This window comes from Acanthopagrus latus, chromosome 13 (assembly GCF_904848185.1).
Source record: "Acanthopagrus latus isolate v.2019 chromosome 13, fAcaLat1.1, whole genome shotgun sequence".
Classification (NCBI taxonomy): Eukaryota; Metazoa; Chordata; class Actinopteri; order Spariformes; family Sparidae; genus Acanthopagrus; species Acanthopagrus latus.
Window position 1 is genome coordinate 24,668,877 of NC_051051.1, and position 8,564 is coordinate 24,677,440.

The 8,564-nt window shown below is 40.8% G+C and overlaps 1 long non-coding RNA gene across 1 annotated transcript; it reads right to left on the minus strand.

Annotated features, from left to right (window-relative positions):
- Positions 1 to 4,025: 4,025 nt before the first annotated feature.
- Positions 4,026 to 5,148, minus strand: LOC119031326. The gene is made up of 2 exons (XR_005078573.1): positions 5,060 to 5,148; positions 4,026 to 4,973 (listed from the first exon to the last, which is right to left on the minus strand). It is a non-coding gene; the product is annotated as an uncharacterized LOC119031326 (long non-coding RNA).
- Between the last annotated feature and the right edge of the window lie 3,416 nt (positions 5,149 to 8,564).

Below are 8,564 nucleotides of genomic sequence, written 5' to 3' on the forward strand. Positions count from 1 at the left end.
GGCAACATCTGCTCCATATGGCCGCGTTGGCATGTTCACTGTCCTCAGCCGTCACACTCACAATGGTTCAGAGCGCTCACCATTACAGGCAGCGGCTCAGATTTACTGCCGGCAGCTGGTCTACCTGTTATTTGATGGCTTGATTCAGTGCGATCCGTGTCGGGGTTTATGAGCTCGAGGACTCTGCAGTGATCCGGATGAATTTATCGGTGTAGTGATAAAAATAAATGCTAAATTCATCTCGTTATCTTTTACTGATTCACTGAGGAGAGACGGCAGTTTAGCTGAACAGGAAACTGTTGAAAAGACGTTTAAAAGAACAGTTCCACATTGTCGGACTTTTACTTTTGAATAATAAACTAATCACAAATCACATCTTCTTATGTATTTGATTCCTAACTAGGGGTTTTATTTGGTGGAATTTACTAACGACAAATTTCCACTTCATGCAATTTTATTCTTCCGCTCCACATACTTTCAGAGGAAACATTGAACTTTTTACTCACCTACATTTATTTGATTTTTCCTTTAAAGTATAATGCTGAATATTTTATCCATGAAAAAAAAAATTATTAAACTTTATCTTGATATAAATATGTATTTGAATAAATTCTGTTTTATTAATTTTTGTATCAACATCTCTTTATTGGGTCAGAGTTCAGTTCACATCTGTCCTTTTGACCATGGAAAGAGCTATATATATATATATATATATATATATATATATATATATATATATATATATATATATATATATATATATATATATATATTGCTTATATGATTCTATTTGTTACAGACTCTGTGTTCACTTATGTTTAATTTATTTGCCAAAAAAGTGATCTAACACACAGTTAAAGAGAAATTTGATATCTTGCAGCAGTAGATATCAAAATGATTTGGCCTTGACAATTGTGTAGTAAAAAAACAGAGAGTGAGAGTCCTAATGCAAACAATAAAATGCCCTCATGTAGTTAGTAAAAGAAAACAGAATGGTATTTTATTAAAACACCATTCTGCACAACAAGTACATTCACTTCTGCATTTAAAAATAAGTAACATTTTGAATTCAGGACTTTTGCTTGTAATGCAGTACTTTTGGAATAACTCTTTCTTTCTTTCTTCCTTTCTTTCTTTCTTTCTTTGTAACATGTAACAAACCAGTCTGTGACAAGCAGGGTTCATGTTTTTGTCTTGTAATAAGCAGCCTCACACTCCGTCGACATACTACAGTCCAAACAGCTCATAATTCTCGGGGAGGAGCTGCTGCCACCTCCGGCCAGACCCGGAGGAAGAAGTGGAAGATGGATGGACTGATAATGTGGAGACTTAACATCAAATGGTGACCTCACACTGATACATCTGGAGCGTACGCTGTGCAATCCTGGACAATTTCCCTGTATTATTCTCCTGGTACTGTCTCTGTGAGCACACATGATGATGAGCTGGAAGAGGCTAATGATGATCATTTACAGCTGGTTCAAAACTACACGTGACACGTTTTCACACATTACATTTAATTCATTTATATAAAATGTGTTGTGCTTCAGGAAGAATTAAAATGGTTCTGCTGCCTTATAATGAACATCATTATCAACACACTTTATAAATAATGTTGTTGCTGAAACCAGACGGTGATGCTTCCACACAGAAAATACTGTTGCCCTCGAGCCAAACTGAGAAGTGTGATTACATCGATGACTGTATGTAAATAAGATGAGTAAGCACTTAAACAAACACTTAAACACTAGATTGATCTTAAATGAAATGCAAACACACTCATTTTCCTGTCGGCGTCGGAGCTGTTTGATTTAACAGCCCCGCGTCCTCGCCGCACTTTAGCTCTCACGTTGACATTTTAATGCACGTCGTTCTGAGCTGCACAGGGTTCGGGTCGTTTCCACGCGTAGTATCGATCTTTTCTGTTTTGTGTTTTAGATTGAAATCAATACGACACCAGTGTTTCTCCTCGAGTGATGAAATCCCTGCGGAGCCAGAGGGTGAGACCGCCTCCTGCTCAATCACTCCAACATTGGTTTGGATACACCCACTGGAACGAGTTTCTTGTTTCAACCTACTCATGGATTGTAGTCCTGCACTGAGCACTGACGGTGAGGCCACAGGATGGTGTCAGTGGTTAGTAATCAGAATAATTTCATCACTAGCCTTTGTGTCTGCGGACGACATAAGCAGACAGAGAAACAATTTATCCAGAATTTGATTTCAACAGCCACCTCAACCTTGGCAGTGGTGATGACCCGTCTCTACTGAGGAAGGTCGGCGACGAGCAGCGAACAGATGAGGCTGAGATGCTGCGGCGGTGTCACTCTTTTACAGACACAAATATACCATGAAACACTTGTTTTGTATTGATAAATGCCTCCTGGTTGTGAATGCCTTTAATTTGTATACATTTTCTCTGAAAGACATTTCAGGCTGTTATTAACAGGAAATGATATATTTAAGGTAAAGTGTTACTTTGTAAGTTTCTATATGAAGATGAAAACACCATGTCTATATTACACAGTCACATACTACACTGTACCTGCTGTGAGTAACAATACATGAGTGTTATTTATTAAATCCACCGCCTTTATGCATCGGTTCCATTAGAATTATGGATTTTGGACCTGCTGATTTATTTATGAAATCTATTGTGCAGAATCAGCAGTTTTTTTGTTTACATATACAAACATGAACAAGGTAAATTTAATCTGGGAAAAGACTGTAAAAGGGAACTTAATATGAAGTGAATGGTGGTGGTGGTGTTGTTACAGCTACCTGCAGTTCGAGTCACACTGCTGGATATTTTTGCCTGCAAAACATGTGTTCAAGCCAAACAATGATGCTTCCTGACTCTAACCAAGAAAAATATAACTCAACCTAAACAAACGTAAAGTTGAAACTTCAGCAAAGGTTTGGACCCTCTTCTGTTTTAGACCTTGGGGACTGAAATTGTTAGCGGTATTCTCCAGGTGCACTTGAAAAACAAAAAAGCCCAGGCGTGTCTGAGATTTGCTTTCTGTCACACATTTGCCACAGTGAAGGTTCTGAGAGGAAATACTGTGTTCTAAAATGCAAAAAAAAAAAAAAAAATCATACACAAGACATTTTTATTAAATAAAATTAATTTCTTGCCTTTGTCTCACAGGGACTTTATTTTTCTTTCCCCCTTTTGTTCCCTTCCATCATTCCAGACACGATCGTCGTCTTTAAACATGTTCTCTGGGAATGTCGCTGCCCACAGCTTTCTAATTTCCTTCCCTCGTCGCTCCTTGTTGTGGGTTTTATATTATACTTTAATCGTCTCCCTCACTGATGCTGCTAAAACACACTTTCCCTAAATGTTAATCCCATAATCGTTTCCCTCGGCATCCTACTAGCTCTGATAGTCTGCAGCTATCACTGATGTGCTCATAGCTGGAGTGATATTACTTTTTGCAGCGTGGCCCATTTCCCCGAGTCTCATGGGATGTCATATAATGCTCAACTTGTCACACCGGCTCCGAGAGCGGGAGAAGGAGCGTGGATATATTAAGGGACCGCATTATATTGGAGATGATTCTGGAGCCTGGACATGTGTCCTAGAGGATATAAACTCTGAAATGCAAAAGGGATTTAGATTTTTTCCTCCCTTTCAAGCTCGACAGTATGAGAACCAAAGACTCATTTATCTCCTCTGCGGTTAGAACATCTTATTTGCAAGTGAAATGTAAAGTCTGTGGCCTGATAAGAACTTTTATGCTTACGATGCTAATGTTGCTCCAGCAGTTCAAATCTGTGGTCCACAGGATTTTGGATCGACTGCTCAGCACGTCATGAAACTCGCAGTGGATTTTTACGCTCACCAGAGGACGATTCTTTATCATTTTGGTGAATCTCTGACTTCTTCTTGAAGGCTACAAACAGGTCGAAATGACCCAGTAGCCTTCTTGTAATGGATGGAAGTTATTCCAGCTCACCAGTACAGTGTCTGGATGTTTCAGTAGTGCATCAAACTCCAACAGAAACTGTCCACAAGATCCAGCTCACTGTATTCTATTATCAAATAGTGACAAATGGCAAAAAAATCTGAACATGTTTTGTACAAGTGTCGATGTGTATAAAACAGACAAACCCAACATTGCCGTGGTTTTGCAGAAATTTAGGATGCCAACATTTTCTTCTTACGTCTGAGCTGCTCGTGTCGCTGACCTCCCTCCTGGTGTTCTTCTACAGCAACATCTAAACTGCCTCACGATGAGCAGCGAGCGAGTCTCTTGCTCAGAGAAAGCTGCACCAAACAGCGTCAGATCTCTTCCCTTCCTCGAATAAAGCAGCGCAGAGCGGCCGGGGAGAGTAAACACAAGCTGCTGCGTGCAGTTTACTGATGAGGCACGGCTGGATTTCTGAGCATCACAGTTCAAGGTTTTCACATAAAAATCACTCTGTGCCATTTGAAGCGACCGGCATGTGAAGTAACTCTGGAGAGGAGTCTCCAGCTGGAGTGTTAGTGTGTTTCTCCAGCCTCGGTGTCTTGTCTGTGCAGGCCGGCCGCCAGGTGACTCTGAGTATTGTTATCTTGGTCTTTGATCAGTGAAGGACGATGCTCGCTCAGCCAGACACAGAATAGACCGGCCTCTAACCCCTCAGTGAAAACAGGGCTACACAGCCAGATGTCAATATATATTCCAAACCACACCTCGCTCGCAGTGAGGAAAGATAAAAACAGGAGAATCTTCTTTAATGAGACCAGAGGTGAGAACTAAACTGCAGAACATCACTCTTCAGATAAAAGAGAAATCACCTGGTGTGTTTCCTGATACCACGCTGATTTCTGTCAGCCACGATCAGCTCAGGGAACAAAAGTTGTTTTCTTTTGTTCATCAGAGGAGTCGGCAGCGCACGCTCTTCAGTTTCTTCTGTTCTTTTATTAAATGGCAGGAGGTCTGAACGGAGCACGCAGGAGGGGAGACACTGGAGAGGAAGACCCTCTGAGATTAAAGACAGGAGACAGAGCAAAATCATTCATTTAGCCATCTACCTGTGAGCCGTCACAGTCTGCAGAGTCCCGTCTCACCTTCACAGGAGCACACGCAAAAATATACCTGCTTCTTCTTTGGATGTGCAGATACTGAAAGCCTCTACACTCCCACAGTTCACCTGCACAGGTGTTCCCACTAATAACCTCTAATAAAAACCCTGCGTAGGACTGTGTCGGTGTGTACAGGTGGTGAGGGCTTATTCCCAAATGTCAACTAGATCAATTTAAGTCCACAATGCAGCATTTAATGATTAAATGGTGACACAATAGCTAATTTAAAAAAAAAAAAATGTGACTGTGGATGCCTTCTCATGCTTTTATCTGCCAAAAAACCCTCTCTCGTCTCACAGCTGACTCCGTTACGCCTCTACACTGACGATCCTGTTTGATTGACATCTAATTTTAGGCCCTGAAGCCAACAACAGGTGAGTTAGTTTTCACGATTCTTTATGCATAAAGTTAGAGAAAATAAGCAAATAAACAAATATAATAAGGGCTTGTTTTGTTCTTTTTCCCTCTGTTTCTCTCAGGCAGGGCTATTGTGAGGTCATAAAAAGGCTTTTTATTCTTTTTTGCCAGATAATTCCACAGAAAAACACACATTAAGTGTTATTTTCTCACTGATATTGTTATCAATCTTCAACTTGAATGTACATGATATGTATATGAATATATGATGTAGACAGATGGCATTTTCCAGCTAATAGGGGCCGTCACAGGTCATCTGCTTGCTTATCTCTGCTTTATAAAGGTCATTTTCCATCCTGGTATTCAGTCCCGGATCATTTCAAACTCACAGGACAGAATACATGACTGAACACACGACCCCGACTTGTCCATTCATGTAAATCAGAGGGGAAAAAAAAAGTACCTCAGCCTCTCTCCAAGTCTCTCCACAGACAGACTGAATGATGAATGAGGTGGCGTTGGGATTCTCATGCTGTGGTGGTGTGTGTGTGTGTGTGTGTGTGTGTGTGTGTGTGTGTGTGTGTGTGTGTGTGTGTGTGTGTGAGATGTGGCAGGGATATAAAGAGCCGGACAGTCTCCAGGGGCTTCACATTGATTCCCCTCCTGCCAGAACTGCAGCGCTGTGGAGAAATGACAACAACATTCATCATCTCACTGGTCATTTGTTTAGACAGGACAGGACTACAATACAAGGTGGCAGAGCAGGAGCACTGTGCGTCTGTGCAGCAGGACGGTTGATGGTGGTCTAACACGTTAAGAATATAGACACACTGGAAAACGTGGATCATTGAAGGTTTTTCTATGCACACTGAATTTTCTGAGGCGGTGTTTTAAAACTTCAAACCTTAAAGCCTGCAGGCAGCTGTGTGATTTGTGACCACTAGAGGGCAGGCTGCACTGACAGCTAAAGGAGTAATTCACAAAAAAAATTTAAAACCAGTGTTTCCAATACGTTGAACATCTATTGTCATCTGTCTCCCCCACAAACAGGACATCCTTGAGATTCTAAGAGGTTCCTTCTTTCACTGTTTCATTATAATCACTGTCCTCTGATCCGTTGAAGCTGACCTGCAGGTTGTAAATATCACAGCAATTTATGACAAAATAACAGAAATAATTACATTTTGGGACCCAGCAAGCAAAAAAACACCTGCGTGTCAACTTGTTCGGCTGGTAAACAAACCTTACTAGACCTGTATGGACCAAACAACATGTATACATATCCTGTAAGTATCCTCAGGGATCCACATTTACTAACTTCGCTTTACACTTTTCACTTGCTTTATTTCCTGTATTTTCTCTTGCATAGCTGCCCTGTGTGTCGCACTACACGTTTCTATTTTGTTTCATATCTTGTATTTGCACCCTGCTGTTTCACCGCATGAGTTGTTTTAATGTTTGCTTCACTTTCACTGAATTGTGCGTCATTCATTCCTCTGTACTGTAACTGTCAGTTTACAGATGCAGACAGATAACAGTTCCTGTAAGATGGGCTACCTGAGACTGTGATTGTCAGTTATTTGCCGTGGAGCTGCTTTGTTGTTATGATGGCTGTCTAATCAAATCCTTGTCAAATACGTGGCCCAGTCGTCTCCACCCTGCCAGTTGGACGTTGAACTATATATATATATATATATATATATATATATATATATATATATATATATATATATATATATATATATATATATATATATATATATATATATATATTCTATGTCAACACTTCCATGTAACTCCCTGAGGAGAAGTGATCCATACTACAGTGACAACGCTGACGTCCACCCGCCCTGACACGCTGGGCAGATCAACAACAGTCGCGCCGCCCGATGTGGAATCAATGAGTTCTAGCAGATGTCAATAGGAGAGATGCTTGAGTCCAGGTTTTAAAAGCCGGGGCTTTGTCTGACGCCACAAAGCTGCTGAGTCAGAGAGGAAACTGACAGCAGACGTGTTATCAATAATCAGAACGTTAAAGCCCTCAGCTTCCTCCTGACTGTCATCTTCATCATCCTCACAAGCTGCTAATCCTGATACAATGATGCTTCAAGATCAAGCTCACCATTTAAAGGGATGGTTTAGAGCTGTACATTGTTTTGACTGAACAACAACAACACACTGCTGCCTTCTGACTGGGGTCCATTTTGCGTTCACACGGACCATCTGGGGACTTCAGTGCACGACAGTTTATTGCAGGGTGACTGTCATCCTGCATCATCAGCGATGCATCAACCCGAGGGGGAGAAATCAAATGTTCGGACACTGACAGCGTTTTTCTTCAACAATGAGTCTGAGACACCTCAAGAGTCTGCAGACTTTATGCAGCACGTCCGCCAAATCATTATTTGAAGTTTTTATCAGTTCAGAACTTACTCAAGTCACTCAAACTGGATTCAGAGGGTGTGATAACAAAACAATTATTGTTGCATCAGAAGTTTTGATTTATACACATGATTATTCTTTTCTTATAGTGTGACTACAGGCCCATTTAGTTCTCGTCTCTAACTCTTGATGTTATGAGTTTTCAAAACTCACAATAATTCATTGTGTTGGCTATTTGTCGGATGTGTGTGTTGGTAGAACTTGGCTTTATAAGTTCTGGGAGCCAGAAGGAAACTTTGTTTCTCTTCTTCTTTAAACCAGGACAAGGTTGAAAGCAGGGGCATTATCATCGATTTTGACACTGCAGAAACTCATGTATTTGGCTTCTGACACAAAAATAGTCACTGATGGTCAACAAGAAAAGATTACAGCCACTGGCGGAGTCCTGTGATCTGGGATGGAGCAACACTACGTTGCTGTCCACAACGAGGAACAATTGTGTGCAGAGGATTTTGGGAAGCTGAGTTTAAATTCTGTCTTGAAACTGAGTAAATCGTTAGAAGGACACTAACACAACACACTTGTTTTACCACGTTTACTTGCTGATTTTGCACAGATACACACATTGCTTCTTTTTCCATCAACAGATGCAAGGAAGTTAATTCAACCCACAACAAAACAACGAACAAAAGCATCATTAAAGGTAAAGAAATCACCTTTTCTATGCCCAGACACTGTCGACAGGTGACCC